Below are 14,213 nucleotides of genomic sequence, written 5' to 3'. Positions count from 1 at the left end.
AACTCAAATTGTTGTTTGAAGGGGCGTGCCCTGGCTACGGCGTTCATTGTTTTTTATATGGATTTTGGACTTCAAGTGGTCCTCGCACGTATCTTTGCGTTTCCAATCGATAGTATGTTGACATATTCTACAAAACAGCTGATCAGAAGTGAGAGTGATAGAAGTGTTTTGGATATTGTTCGGCTCTGAATTTGGGGTTAGAACCGAATTACGGGTGCTTCAACTTCTTCTTCGGCTTCTTGTTAGGAGCGGGACCTATTTTTTGTGTGGTGGGCCGGGGATTTTTTTTTAACATTGTTGTGGGAGTGACTCCTAAACATTCAGTGACGTTAATGTCAGCTGCGTTTCCCTTTTCCCTCGAAACTGAACTGGTTAATGCTTAGATTATCATTAACTAAGGAGAACAGTTAGTTTGACTTAGTTAATGCTTATCAAGCATTACCTAAGTATTTAGGAATGGTTAGTTGGCTATGAGTTATTAACTAAGCATTAACAAATAGTTTATCAATGTACCCTTATTGTAAATTGTAAGTTATAGATGAATAGGGAAAAAAAGCTGAGAAGGGACAACATATCTATGACTTTGATTAGAGGGTCAAATCCGTGAAAAAAAAAAAAAGGTGAGAAAAGTTAGTTAAAATCCAAAAAAGTAAAAAATGGATATTTATTTTAAAAATAGAAAAGACAAAGACAAAACATTGAAAACATTGGGTAGTGCTAAAAAACACTGCGCTAAGCAGTTAGAGAAGGTTCTAGTTGGCATAGAGGAAATCTAAACGGAGGCATTCATGATCGCTGTAGTACGTGGACAGAACTTGCACTTTATCTGTAGGATTAATGTCACGAATGTATACGTGATCAATTGTTGTGGTGTTTTCTGTTGTTGGCGAAGAGACAATTTGGGTGTTACCTTGCTGTAGCATGAAATTTTCTGCAGATTTAGAAACAAGGGCATTGTCGTTGAAGTCACCCATAATTACCTTTCCTCTTGAAAGTTGTTGCATTACCAAAGCGAGATTTTGTTTGAATAAGACGAGTTTATATGATGGTGTTTAGTACAGCACAATGTAATTGTAATTCAAAGGCTGAACATTAAACATGATGGCTTCCAAGTCACTGCATGGCATGTGTATAATGTTAAAAGTGATGTGGTCTTTGTGATAGTAGCCCACTCCTCCCTTTTTGCCCTTTGTTTACCAAGTCTTGGAATTGGGTCATGTTATGGTAGGATTGGGACCGGAGTTTGTGATTAAAAGTCCAACCTGGCATTTCAATGGAATCGACTGCGGTGTTTTGTTCCAGCCATGTTTCTGTCACGCAAATGATGTCAGCACTCAAGATTCTCTGGTCATGTTTAAGGTCTTCCATGTGTTGACATAGACCTTGAATGTTGTGGAGGCATATTTTGAGGGTTGAAGTTATTTCTGCTGGGGGAGTTGCAATGAATGGTTCCATTTTTTGCAGGGAAATGTCAATGTCTGGTTTTGAATAGATGGCTTTGGCTGAGTAGTCTTGAATGATAAGGTTTTCCTCACACGTTACTCGGCTTAATGCTACATATGCTTGGCCAGCTGCAAATATATTTTTAAGGGACACTACAGCTTTCTAAAGTTAAACCTTTAACTTTGTGTATGGTACTGGCCCATGCTAGGCGTAACGGGAATTGGCGTCTAGATCCACCAGTCATTACTTTGTCTTCCACAGCACCTATGGGTGTTGCTTGTTGAAATTGAGGCTCCAAGCATATAGACCTACTCCTCAGTTTCCTGCCGATTGTGTCATTGTCAAAGTTAACCAAAATGGTTTTGGGAAACTGAACGTTCCCTTCAAAGGTGATTTTGCAAACGGTACCGAATACACCATTGACCAATCCGTCTGATAGATCTATATTTTTGATGAGCATAACGCAAGCTGATGGACCAACGATTAACGTTCTGCTTAAGCATGTCTGACTATCAAAAGTTATTGGACTGTTTTTTCTTGTTACTTCTCCTGTGGTAGGGTTTCTCTGAGTATCTTGAGCTTTAATTTGCACCAAATCCGTACACGTCTTGTGTAACATGGTGATGTTATGGTCTGCCAGTTCATCGTTTCTGGGGACAATGTGAAGGTCCTGTGTCAGTTCCCCCTCGCCTGTCTCGCATTGTCTTAGTAAGACTTCATCTCACTCATAAAGATTGTCTCCTTTTCTGTGTTTTCTAAGACGATTTAATGTTTCAGCAAACTTTGTCTTTTTGTCGCATTATCTTTGTCAACTCAATGTGAGTGAAATGATTGTTCCACAGATCGGTCACCAATTGCTCGTGGTAAAGATGTTTTCCCCTTACAGGTCCGAGCTGGAAGAAGTCACCAACTGCCATAATTGATGCATTCCCAAACAATGCATAAGCTCCTTGTTGCTTTATTTGTCGTAATCTGCCATGGACATATGTCAGGATTTTGTAATCAACCATACTCGCCTCGTCCAAAATGAGTATTTGTAAGTCTTTCAGTGATGTTGATAGGTTTTCAATGTAGTGAGTCCCCGGGACCCACAGGTGGCGAGTTGGGTGGGTCCCTGAGAAATTCAATGGGTCCCGACTCCCCAGTTTAAAAAATGTGTTTCTTTTTTATTATTATTCTATTTCTTAAATTAAATTAATAGTGTTAAATAGAGATGCACCGATTGCAAAATTCTTGGCCGATACCGATTTCCGGTTTTTAAGGAGGTCTGACCTGCCAAAACCGTTTTTTCCGATACCGATTTTCTAAGAAATAATTATGATGTTGATAGGTTTTCAATGTAGTGAGTCCCCGGGACCCACAGGTGGCGAGTTGGGTGGGTCCCTGAGAAATTCAATGGGTCCCGACTAGGGATGGGCATAATTAATCGATGCTCGATAATTGATCGTTAAGAAATGCGTCGATCAATTTATATTGTTATCGATCAAAAGGACGTTGTGTTGCATACTGTGAGTCTTGAAGCATTTAATTGAATATAACCCTGCCGACTGGTGGAAAGTGAATGGAAGAAGGTTCCCCAGGCTGTCAAAGTTAGCGCGACAATACCTCTGCATCCCCGCAACTTCGGTCCCGTCAGAGCGGGTGTTTTCTGCTGCTGGACTGACAGTTACAAGGCTGCGTTCGCGTCTGACCCCCGAGCATGTTAACATGCTTATATTCCTAAACAAAAATATGTAGGCTGGAGTTACTGTATGCTATGGACAGTAGGGACAGTCACCACCGTATGTGAGTCGCTCTTTTCTTTCTTAATGTGTTGACTCTCGCTCCGCTTGGTGCCTCTTGGAGTCGTTACATTTTGCCAAAACTGTGATATTTTAGCAACAAGTCCAGCCTTATATATGTTCAATAAGGTATTGCTTTTAGATAGACTAGTTCATGCAATTGTTTGTAAATGGGTGGCTCATCTTTTTGTTGCGAGCCTTTTCCGCGCGCCGGCTGCAGGCATTATATGTCGGCCTTTTCCCCCCCCCTTTTTTTCCATAACAGTTATACAGTTTAATGCCCACTTTTAGCCTACTGCCTTTGTTTGATTATTGTTGTCCGATAAGTTCGCTACTTATTGTAATTGGAATAGGCTACAGATTTAGTCTTGTTGAATCGTTTCCAAACCTTTAAGAGCGCCTGTAGGCGCATTGTTCGGACTTTACGAGCACCGCATAGGCCTATAACCTATAATGCCTGTATTTATTATTTTAAAACTGTTAAACAGTTGTAGGTCTTCAAGTTAACTGTATTGTATTAATTTTGGCCCATACATTATTGTTGGAATAAAGATTTCATTGATAAAAACATTAGAAAAAAAACATAGAAAAAAGTTAATGATTAATCGATAATTGATCGATAACTCTAGCGATGCTCGATCAAGAAAATTTCTTCAAATGCCCATCCCTAGTCCCGACTCCCCAGTTTAAAAAATGTGTTTCTTTTTTATTATTATTCCATTTCTTAAATTAAATTAAGTGTTAAACTCAATACATGAAATTGTCATCTGAAAAGCGCAGCCATTTGTATGTGTTGAGCCACTGCTTCAGAAAAGTTCGCTTTTTTTGGGAGGAACATGTAGAAGGTTGAGGCACTTCTTCTGCAGTGGGCTCATCAGGCTCAGTAGAGGGGGAGGCAGATGTAGGTACAGGCAATGTTGAGGTACTCTCTCTAGGCTGATCAGAGTCAGGGAGGAGTGCAGAGGTAGTGGGGACAGTAAATGCAGCTGCAATAGTTTGCTGACCTGCAATAGGTTTAATCTTTTTCTTTGGTGGCATTTTTGCGTTCTCTCTTCTCTGCCTGTTTCTCGAGAAAAACGGGATCTCGTTGGAAGCGCGATGTATGCGCAGGCGCCGTTTGGGCATAACAATATGGCGGCTGCCGTTCAATGTAGTTTATCACCACCACCGGATTATGTTTCATTTATTTCATTACAGCACGTCCCCTAAGCGTTACAACATAATCGACACGAATGAGCACAGCATCGAGCAGTGGAAACGTGGGTTTATTTACTATGAAGTTCGTATTTTTAATTGTTGAAATGAAATCAGCGGTGACGAGCTAGTTGTTTTGGTAGCGGCTAAATTAGCATGTCGCGATACTTTGTACAGGGATCACGTCTGTGCCGAGTAGATGCGCAGAGGGTTGAAACAGCGCTTGTCCGGTCTGCTCACAAGAAGGTTTCTTTGGCCAGTTACTGTGATTAAACACGAGTTGTTTAATGTTCACAATGTATCGTTTTTCATGGGGAAAATGAGATGCGTCCCCGGGACGCATGGATAGTGAGTTTAGTGCGTCCTTTCAGATTTTAATGTGTCAGGGACGCAGGACGCGTACCTAGCAACATCACTGGTCTTTCATGGTGGCTCTTAACAAATTGATTCTTTCATCTCCTAGAGGTTGATATGGCAGTTTGGCGGTGGTAGTAATTGCAAAGGTGCTGTGTATTGTGCTTCCGTTGATATTGTATGCTGCTACTCCTGTAGGAGCAGCTAGCAGAACATGAGTGTCGTCTGGATTACTGGACATTCTTGCAAAGAGTCTGCATGAATCGTAGTACACAGCTTTAATCAGGTGGGACTTTCCTGTGCCTGCTCCCCCTGAAATGAATACGCGAAACGGGTCAGGGTTTTTGCCATTGACTTTGTCAATGCACCATGCGTGGATTTTGTAAAATATTTGAGTCTGTTGTTTGTTTAATGTGCGCATAATAGACAGACCTTCAGCTCTTTGTATTGAGTGTGTGGGAAATTCTTTAGACAGTGTCGCGGTTGTGTCCGACTGCAAGTCCGGTATGGCTTCTCCTTCGTTTTGATTCGTGTCGTTGTTATTAGTCATCTCCTCGTGACATTCTAATCGCTCCAACTCTGATTCAGGACAAAGGTCTGCCCATGCCTCGTCGTGAGCCCCGTGGTGCCCTGCAACCTCTTGGCATCTGTCGAGCTCATCTGCTTCTATTTCAAACAGGGATCTGTTCAAATCTACAACTTCCTTAACACTTTGCGTTGTATTGCTGCCGTTAGTGATGGAACCGGTCCTGTAAAACTGCTCATAACTGTTGTACGGTGCAGTGTTGTTTTCGTCAGGCAAGACGAAAACGAAAATGACGTTGTCAGACCCCTTTTTTCCATGACGAAAATGAGACTAAGACGAACGTCACCAAAGCCATATAAAGACTAAAATGTGACGAAAAATGTAGACATTTTCGTCAGACGAGAACTAGACGAGACTAAATTGTTAGTGAGTGGACGAACAGTCACGCCCCCATCACACACAAAAAGCCTCGCTCGCGCGCAGCTGCGCCTGCACGCACACGGCACACACACACTACAGAGAGGCTGGTGGACGAGGCACACACACTCATACACTACAGAGAGAGGCTGGTGGACGACACACACACACACACACACACACACACACACCATGGCAGCGGTGCCGGGTGCGGGTGGTCGTAAAAAGTTTTGCGACGAAAACTTTTGAGTTTTCGTCGGACTAAAACTAGACTAAAACTTTCAAAGATAGAAATGACTAAAATGGGACTAAAACTAAGAAGCATTTCGTCAAAAAGACTAAGACTAAAACTAAATCTAAAATGCCTGCCAAAAACAACACTGGTACGGTGGAGGTTTTATCTGATCTTTTGAATAATGGGGCAAAAACAATTGTAGCAAACTTTGGTAGTGTTTTTCTGGATGTTTGGTTTGTGAGAAACGAGCGTATCTAACAGCATCAGATGTCCTAGTTCTCATCTTAACAAAGCCAGTGTTATTTTCCAGTTTAACAGAGCCCTTGCTGTGCTGCTCTTTCCCGTACAGAACTCTGTATTTTGAAACAAATGTGGCTAGACAAATATCATGGAAAATTGCGCCCTGGGGGCAGTTTTTGTAGCGGTCAGTTATGCTCGTCATCCATATTGAGTCTGTTGGTGTCACTCTGTTCTACTTTGCGTTGAATGACACTGAGAGGAAGACTCATTCTGACGGTATTTTCACCAGTAGGGATAAATGTGACCCGTCTTGAGCATTCGTTGAGATTCATGTTTGTAACTCGATAAACACTTTCTTGAGCTGAGACCTCGCGATTGTGGAGAAAGACACTTCCCAACTTATTGAGTGTTTGTTTTGCATCTAAATGTCCATGTTTTTTCATTTCATTTTGAGTATGTTGTAACAATAAGCCCATGTCTTGTTCTGCTTTTGAGATGTAGGATATTATGTATACTACACAAGCAAAAGCATCGCAGACATATTGTATGTCCATGTTGGCATCCCAGCAACGCAAAAGGTCTTTGCTGTATTGATTAACGTAAACATCTGATGGGTTGCGTTTGTGTACAACCGCGTTTTTATTGGTTGTCAATCGGTAGGCATTTTCAAACATTTCCTGGGTGATGTTAATGGAAGCAAATAGCTGATCCACAGTGTCAAAGGTTAGGTCTGGACTTGAAAGAGCATGTTTGACCCTTGTCATGACACTTTTAGCCACCTCTTTTTATTTTTGCATTTCTAACAAAGATGTCTATCGGATCAGCGTCTGTTACCTCCTGGTCCTCGTCTGTTTTACTTCTACAAATTAAGGTGTGGTTGCTTGGAGGACGTGGAAAGTTAAATCTGCATGTAGTGCCTTTTTTCCTACAACTCTGAGTGTTTGGAGCTGTTTTTGAACGCTGGAAACTAGGGCTGGGCGATATGGGCCAAAATGAATATCTCGATATTTTTTTACTATATCTCGATACACGATATATATCTCGATATATTTTGAATCTCCTCTAGAGCACATCATAAATGCTCGATTCAACCATGTCTGGCATAATGTTACGTCAGTAATAATTCTAGTATTACTGAAACATAAGTCTGCATGTAGATTACATGAAACAACATTGTTTAAACTCATCAGTGCTTTCTATTGGAACAATTTAGAACTTGCACATAAGAAAAGGAAAATCACAGCAAGTTAGATTTACCAACACAGCATTTATTCAAACCGTTAATTATTTATTAACAGTTTGAATAATAATTATTATATATACACTGCCAGACGAAGGATCCAGTGCTATTCTTTTTCGAAACCAAATCCTCAGTTTCCATCCTTTTTTCTCTCTCTGGCTGTTCTCACTCACCGGTCGGAGGTACACACATAGTACACACACCTACAGCAGCGCGCCTTCCAGACTACGTCACACACGCGCGTCCATGAGAATCTCGTGGACTCGCAATGGGCGGGGGGGAGTGAGTGTGTTGAGAGAGCCACCGGAAATAGCGAGAGAAGGGAACGCTGTGCGTTAAACAAACCCCGAGAAGCCCAATCCCTATGAGAGCTCCCCACGCTACGGCCATCAGGAGACGCACAGAGCTTTTGGCCGTGATATTATATAAACAATTATATTATATATTGAGCTCCGGGAGTCGCAAACGGCAACAATCACTTTCTCCTCCGTGCTGCAGTTCACCCCGGACTGCACTGCACCGAGTTTGACGGTTGTACGCTGGTTGGCTGTTACGTTACACATGTCACTCAGTGGCCACGCTGTTGAACGCTGATTGGCAGATACGCGTCTCTACGTTCACTTTGTATGAGATCTTGTCGCCCCGTCGCGTGAAAGCACGAGTATGCCGGCGGCGGCAAAAAGAAACATTGCGTGCCAATTTATATTCGATGTTCGCGATAGGGGCATTTTATACATCCCCTGGAGAACATCTCGCGATACATTGCATATATTCGATATATCGCCCAGCCCTACTGGAAACAACTTCATGCAATGCGTCGGTTGCTGGCGGGAGTTCACAACTGATGTATTTATCAATAAATTGTGTGACTTCTTGGTCTGTGTTTTTGCCTATTTTTGGTGCATTTTCCACCCAGAACAGACTATGTGTATGGAGTGAGCCGCGTTGTTGGAATTCAACTCTAAAAAATGCCTCGATAACTTTACCAATGGGGTTAGCTGGTGACTTGATGACGTCATTTAGGAAAGTGTGAAACCTGTGTTGGAACATTCTTGCCGCGGTAACCGGATTAGTTTTAAGTAAATTGCACCTCTGTGACCAGTCCAGGTCGTTGACATTTCCCTGTATGTTCTGTATTCTCATGAAAACATCTATGAGTTCAGTCCAGCGTAAATCAACACATGAAAATGAACAGAACCAAGTAGGGACACCAAGCTGACGAACGATAGCAAATAGTTTTTTCTGTACACCTTGCCAAAAAAACTGGAGTCCCTCGGATCGGTTTAAAGAACTTGTAACCAAGATCGGTTTTTAAGACATTTTGTACATAGTCTTTGTTTGAAAGCATGGCGGAAGTTATAGCCAATGATTCCCCTGCATGGTAACCTTTTCTCAATGCTATAGACCAGTGTTTCCCGCAGGATTTTTTTCAGCAGCGGTGGTGTGGTCGCCGATCCCTCTAGGGGGGTCCGGGGGCATGCCCCCCCGGCCGAAGTTTTTTTGTACCCTTTACATTCGAATGCATGAATCTGGTGCACTTTGAGAGGAGAATATGCACTTAAATCCTATTCAAACAGTCCTGTGTATTACTGTAGATGGGATTATTGGTGTTGTAACTTTGCCTTTTGTGTCTTCATTTACAGATTTTTATATTTTTGTATAGTAATATTTAAACAAAAAATGCCACAACGCAAATGTAATTTGCACAATTTATTTACAGATTTTTGCCTAATGCTTAAACACTAAACATGGTTGCTATGCCCAAAGCATAACTGTTTTTTACATAAGACACTTTGTTCAAAAATGAAATCTCCTGCAACAATGGGCCAAACACATCTTTTTAAATTATAAACCTAACTAAAATTTAACCTAACTAAGAACACACTCACACACATAAAAAATAAAGCTAATTGAATGCCAATCAGTGTGAGCCTTAGCACTACAAATAGACCTCAGGTGAGCTCAGCTCCTTTGTGAGACAGTGAGTGTCAGGGGAAGAGGACAAGAGAGCGATGATAAGCTTGTTATTGCTTAAAACACTTCTTCTTAGTCTTGGGAGTCAAAAAGTGAATTATAAAATAAATATGTCATACATAATGTAAACTATTCATGATCTTTTAAGAAGTCCTTAGGTTTTTTCCCTGCATTTATGCTAATGACCACATGCTTACAGGCGATTAGCAAAATCCCTAACTAAAATGCGCGATGAAAACGGATTTTATATGGCAATAAAGAACAACATCGGATCTAACAGTATGGATTCATTTTTCAAAGTTCCCGAAAATACCTAGGCTATAAATTCCTGACTGGATATAAGCTCCTGTAAAGGCTATGAGTGATCCCAAAAAGAGCGAACACACACACACACACACACACACACACACACACACACACACACACACACACACACACACACACCCCTAGAGGAAAAACGGCACGGAGGTTGCGGTTTATAGATACAATAAAATTATTGGGCTCAGAGGGTTTTTAACACTGGTGGTCATGTAGCGACACATTTTAGCAACTTACTTTCTCTCTCTCTCTGTCTGCCTCTCTCTCTCTGTCTGTCTCTCTCTTTCCTTCTTTCTTCGATCTTCCGCTTCACTCGCTACTGCTAGAATCAATGTAACTTTGCAACCGTGTAGGGTAGCCTACTGCCAACAACTGCCACACTCGCTGTGTATTTTTCTTCTTTGATGTTGGTTACGTGACGATGTGCCGCGTGCTGCGCAATTGACGTTACGCGCTGTACATTTTCTAAAAGGAGCTACATCACTTTCGAAATGCTGATCAAATATTTCTTGTGCGATATCAATTGGTTGTGAACATGTGTCCAAGAGTAAAATTAGTTGAAAACATGCATCATTGTATATTTACAACTACATACCAGGCTCGAAGCCTTTAGCCAGAGTCGTTGCCATTGGAAGAACCGTCTTCCTCCTCATCTTGGCTGCAGACGAGGCACGAGGCATCTAATGATTTCAGACAGACAAGCTCACAGCTGCAGACAAGCTGGCCTGGGATGTCCTGAGATCCTGTCCCAACTTGTCGATGGTTTTACCGTTCTCACCGCTGTTTGGCCAAGTCGTTCGACCTCCCTCCGCAGGAACTCAAGTTGCTTCCTGTGCACTTTCTCTCGTGCTTCGAAGTGCTTCGCCTGCTCGGTGTAGCATATGGTCTGCTTGCAGACCATCATCCCAAACGTGTAGGCGTGCTCCATTTTCTGGTCCTTTGTGTAGACCTCATCTACACAAATGTGCTATTATAAAAAAAATGCTATGTTAGTATTAAATGGAATTTTCTTCATTTAGGCTTGCAAAGGCGCAAATGTTAACTTGCATTGTTCTTGCAGGCCAGATCCCTCATGGCAATCGTGTCCGGGTGGTCGGAGGATACAAAGTCTGCCGGGGACTTACGTATTCCAGACATTATTCTGTAGAAAATAAAAATCATTACAATTAGATATTAACGCTGGTATACATACTACGGACTCGCAGACTTGGAAGTTCGTACTTGGCAAGTACGGACTTCAACTAAACACTTCCGAGGACGGGAGTACGCACCTGCAATTGGAACAGCAGCGGACTCGATGACGTCACCAGCTCAGCTCGCCTGTTAACTGTGCTACGGCCTCATGTAGCCATATAACTACTGAACAATATAAACAAATTATATAAAACAAAACACCAGCCTCTTAAGTTTTAAAATAGTATGCTAATATTTTGAATGAATATATTTCCTTATATAGCCTATTATTGGAGAGTAGGCTATTGATATAAGAATTACGAACGAGCGAGAATAGAATAGAAACACGCAGCAGATGGATCCGATCGGGATTTCCGTTGCGATGGGTTTCCTCCAGCGATTTATACAATATAAACAAATTATATAAAACACCAGCCTCTTTAGTTTTAAATAAAATAGTAGGCTATGTTAATATTTTGAATGAATATAAATGAAAAGTTATGCGTATTCACACGGCAAGCCAGCTGTACCCTACATATAAACAATCAGTGGCTTGAAAAATATTGTATGAGATTGCCGTTTCTCAATTTCCCTATATAGCCTATTATTGGAGAGTAGGCTATTGATATAAGAATTACTAGTGATGGCAGTGTGACACTGAAGCTTCGATACGTGCTTCAAACCCTGATCTACAACTCCCAAGAAGCACTGCTTCGAAGCTTGCTTCAGAGCAAAAAAATCACGTGTCATGTGACGTCCGAAGCAGCAACTGGTTCGTTGCCTGAATGAATCCGACTGGTCCGCGGCTCGGTGGAGAAGCTTTGAGCAAAAAACAAGAAACCGAATCAATCCATAAGGCAGCCTACCTCAATACAAATCTTTGAGTGTCTAACCCCATCCCACATAATCACCCCCTAGAGTTACTCAAGCACACCCAACCAACCTTGCCCGAAGCCAGCTGGTCACCGCCTAATTATTGAATGAAAAAAAACAACAATCGATGCTACAATCGTTTACGGGAGTTGTGCATAGTACGGTATGTAATAGAACAACGTAAGATATCGATTAGAGTAGGCTAGGGGATAACACTGACTGTGGAGTGGAGGACCCGGGTTCGAATCCCATTCCTGGGGGGAAAGTTTTTATATGCCGTTTCAATTATATCCTAGCCTACATCATTTAGCCTATCTGGACAGAAGGCTAGGCATATCCCTTTAAGAACAATTTAGACATCTGTATTTAGATCAATCTTTATTCGTGAAAATATCATGCTATTAAGTATTTGGGTTTGTGTGTTTGTGCGTCAAATAGTTTTCAAAGCAGGGATACGTTGAATCCACTGCAGCCTCGAACTTCGCCAGCAGAGGTCACTGTCACTGAAGCTTCGAGTAATGAACCCATTTTCGAAACATTGGCTCAACGCTTTATAAAAGCTTAATTTGCCCATCACTAAGAATTACAAACGAGCGAGAATAGAATAGAAACACGCACACACCCACCGATGGATCCGATCGGGATTTCCGTTGCGATGGGTTTCCATCAGCGATTTATACAATATAAACAAATTATATAAAGCAAAACCCCTCTTTCATTTTAAAATAGTATGTAAATAATAGGCCTCCATCTTTGTTATACTTTTAAAATGTCCCTATATAGCCTATTTTATAGCTTACACTGATATTGTAAAACAGGAATGCGAAATGCATCCTGGGATATTTGACGGTCCCAAATCCACACAAGTCACCATCGATGCAGGCTCGATATTTCGGCCAATTTAAGAACGCATCAAGAACACTTCCGGGTTTTACGACAGTACTTGGCCTGATGCGTACTTTGAATTGGAACAGTACTTGGGCTAAGACTGATGACGTTTCACAAGAACGCAAGCACACAAGTACGGAAAAGAACGCGAATTGAGAAACATTCCTTTTTGCATGGGCAATTTGTGTAAATATGAAACAATATCAGATGTTTGAGTTTATATTGAAGTTTAAAAATAAAAAAATCACACTATTTACAATATCGCACTATATTAAAAAAATCACACTATTTACAATATCACACTACACCCTACTTTACAGGGGCCTGGTAGTAGTTTTTCAGGGGCCTGGTAGTGGATCTGCAAAATGTAAAGAAAAAAGTATCAGTTTTCCGAGCACATGGACATAAAGCCTGCATGTATTTTTATAACCACGACAGTCATTTGAAAGATGAAGGTGTACCTCCGTTCCCGTTCTCGTCCATGTCATCAACCATCGTCGAACACAATCTCGGATGGGACGAATCAGTATCTGATGGGAGGAAAGATCGTTTCCATTATTTTTCACATTTGGCTAATAGGTGTTATACATGACAAATCAAATCCATATTTGAAGACAATCTCTGATGGGAGGAATCAGTATCTGATGACAAATCAAATCCATATTAACACCATGTATAGTCATACCTTGGGAGGCGGTCGTGCAGTTCAGGTTGTCGTGTTCTAGAAATGAAAGCAAATGTTAATATTAATTAGTAATTTGGATTGGAATGCATTTTTGTTTGCTTGCGTAAGCTAGGTTAATTTGTAGAGTATAGTCTAATAGGTAAAATCATAAGACTTGAAATCTCTAACCAAATTAAAACCCATGTTGTTGGGTAATTTGCATTACCTTGGGAGGCGTTGATGAGGTGGAGGTCATCCAGTTCTAGATAGGAATGAAAGAAATGTTAATATTCCATTTGTAATCGTCCTTTGGATTGGGATGCACATTTTGTAAGCTAGGTTAATAAATGAGTTGGTAGAGTATAGTCTAATGGGTAAAATCATAATCATAACACATAGGCATAATATAAATATGTCTGTTAGTCTGAGTGTTCTGTAGTTGGGAGTTGGCTGAAGGCCTTCATGTAATTAAGTTGTTTTCACATGTTGGGTAATCTGCATTTTTTTTTACCGTTTTGTGTGACGTTCAAATCGGTCTGCATAGCAGACAAGCTGGCCTGGGATGTCGCCCGATCCAGTCCCAACTGGAGGATGATTTCGCCAAGTCTTTCCACCTCCCTCCGCAGGAATTCTACTTGTTTCTGGTGTACTTTCTCCCGCTCGGTGTACCGGATGGTCTGCTTGCACACCAGCATACCAAACTTGTACGCATGGTCCATCTTTTGGACCCTGGTGTAGATGTGGTCTACACAGATGTGCTATTAAAAAAAAAAATCTGTTAGTATTAAATGGAATTTTCTTAATTTAGGCTTGCAAATGTTGATAATTTACATAGTTCTTGCTGGCTTCATCCCTCATCGCGATGGACTCGGTGGTCCGATGATGGAAGGTCT

General features: G+C 41.3%; 1 long non-coding RNA gene across 1 annotated transcript; it reads right to left on the bottom strand.

The window, feature by feature from the left end:
* Positions 1 to 12,575: 12,575 nt before the first annotated feature.
* LOC132453025 (uncharacterized) lies at positions 12,576 to 13,388 on the bottom strand. Its single transcript, XR_009524560.1, has 3 exons — positions 13,342 to 13,388; positions 13,118 to 13,186; positions 12,576 to 13,014 (listed from the first exon to the last, which is right to left on the bottom strand). It is a non-coding gene; the product is annotated as an uncharacterized LOC132453025 (long non-coding RNA).
* Positions 13,389 to 14,213: the final 825 nt, after the last annotated feature.

Source organism: Gadus macrocephalus, chromosome 2, assembly GCF_031168955.1.
Source record: "Gadus macrocephalus chromosome 2, ASM3116895v1".
NCBI lineage: Eukaryota > Metazoa > Chordata > Actinopteri > Gadiformes > Gadidae > Gadus > Gadus macrocephalus.
The sequence above is the reverse complement of the archived record's forward strand: the minus strand, read 5'-3'. Positions and strand labels throughout refer to the sequence as shown.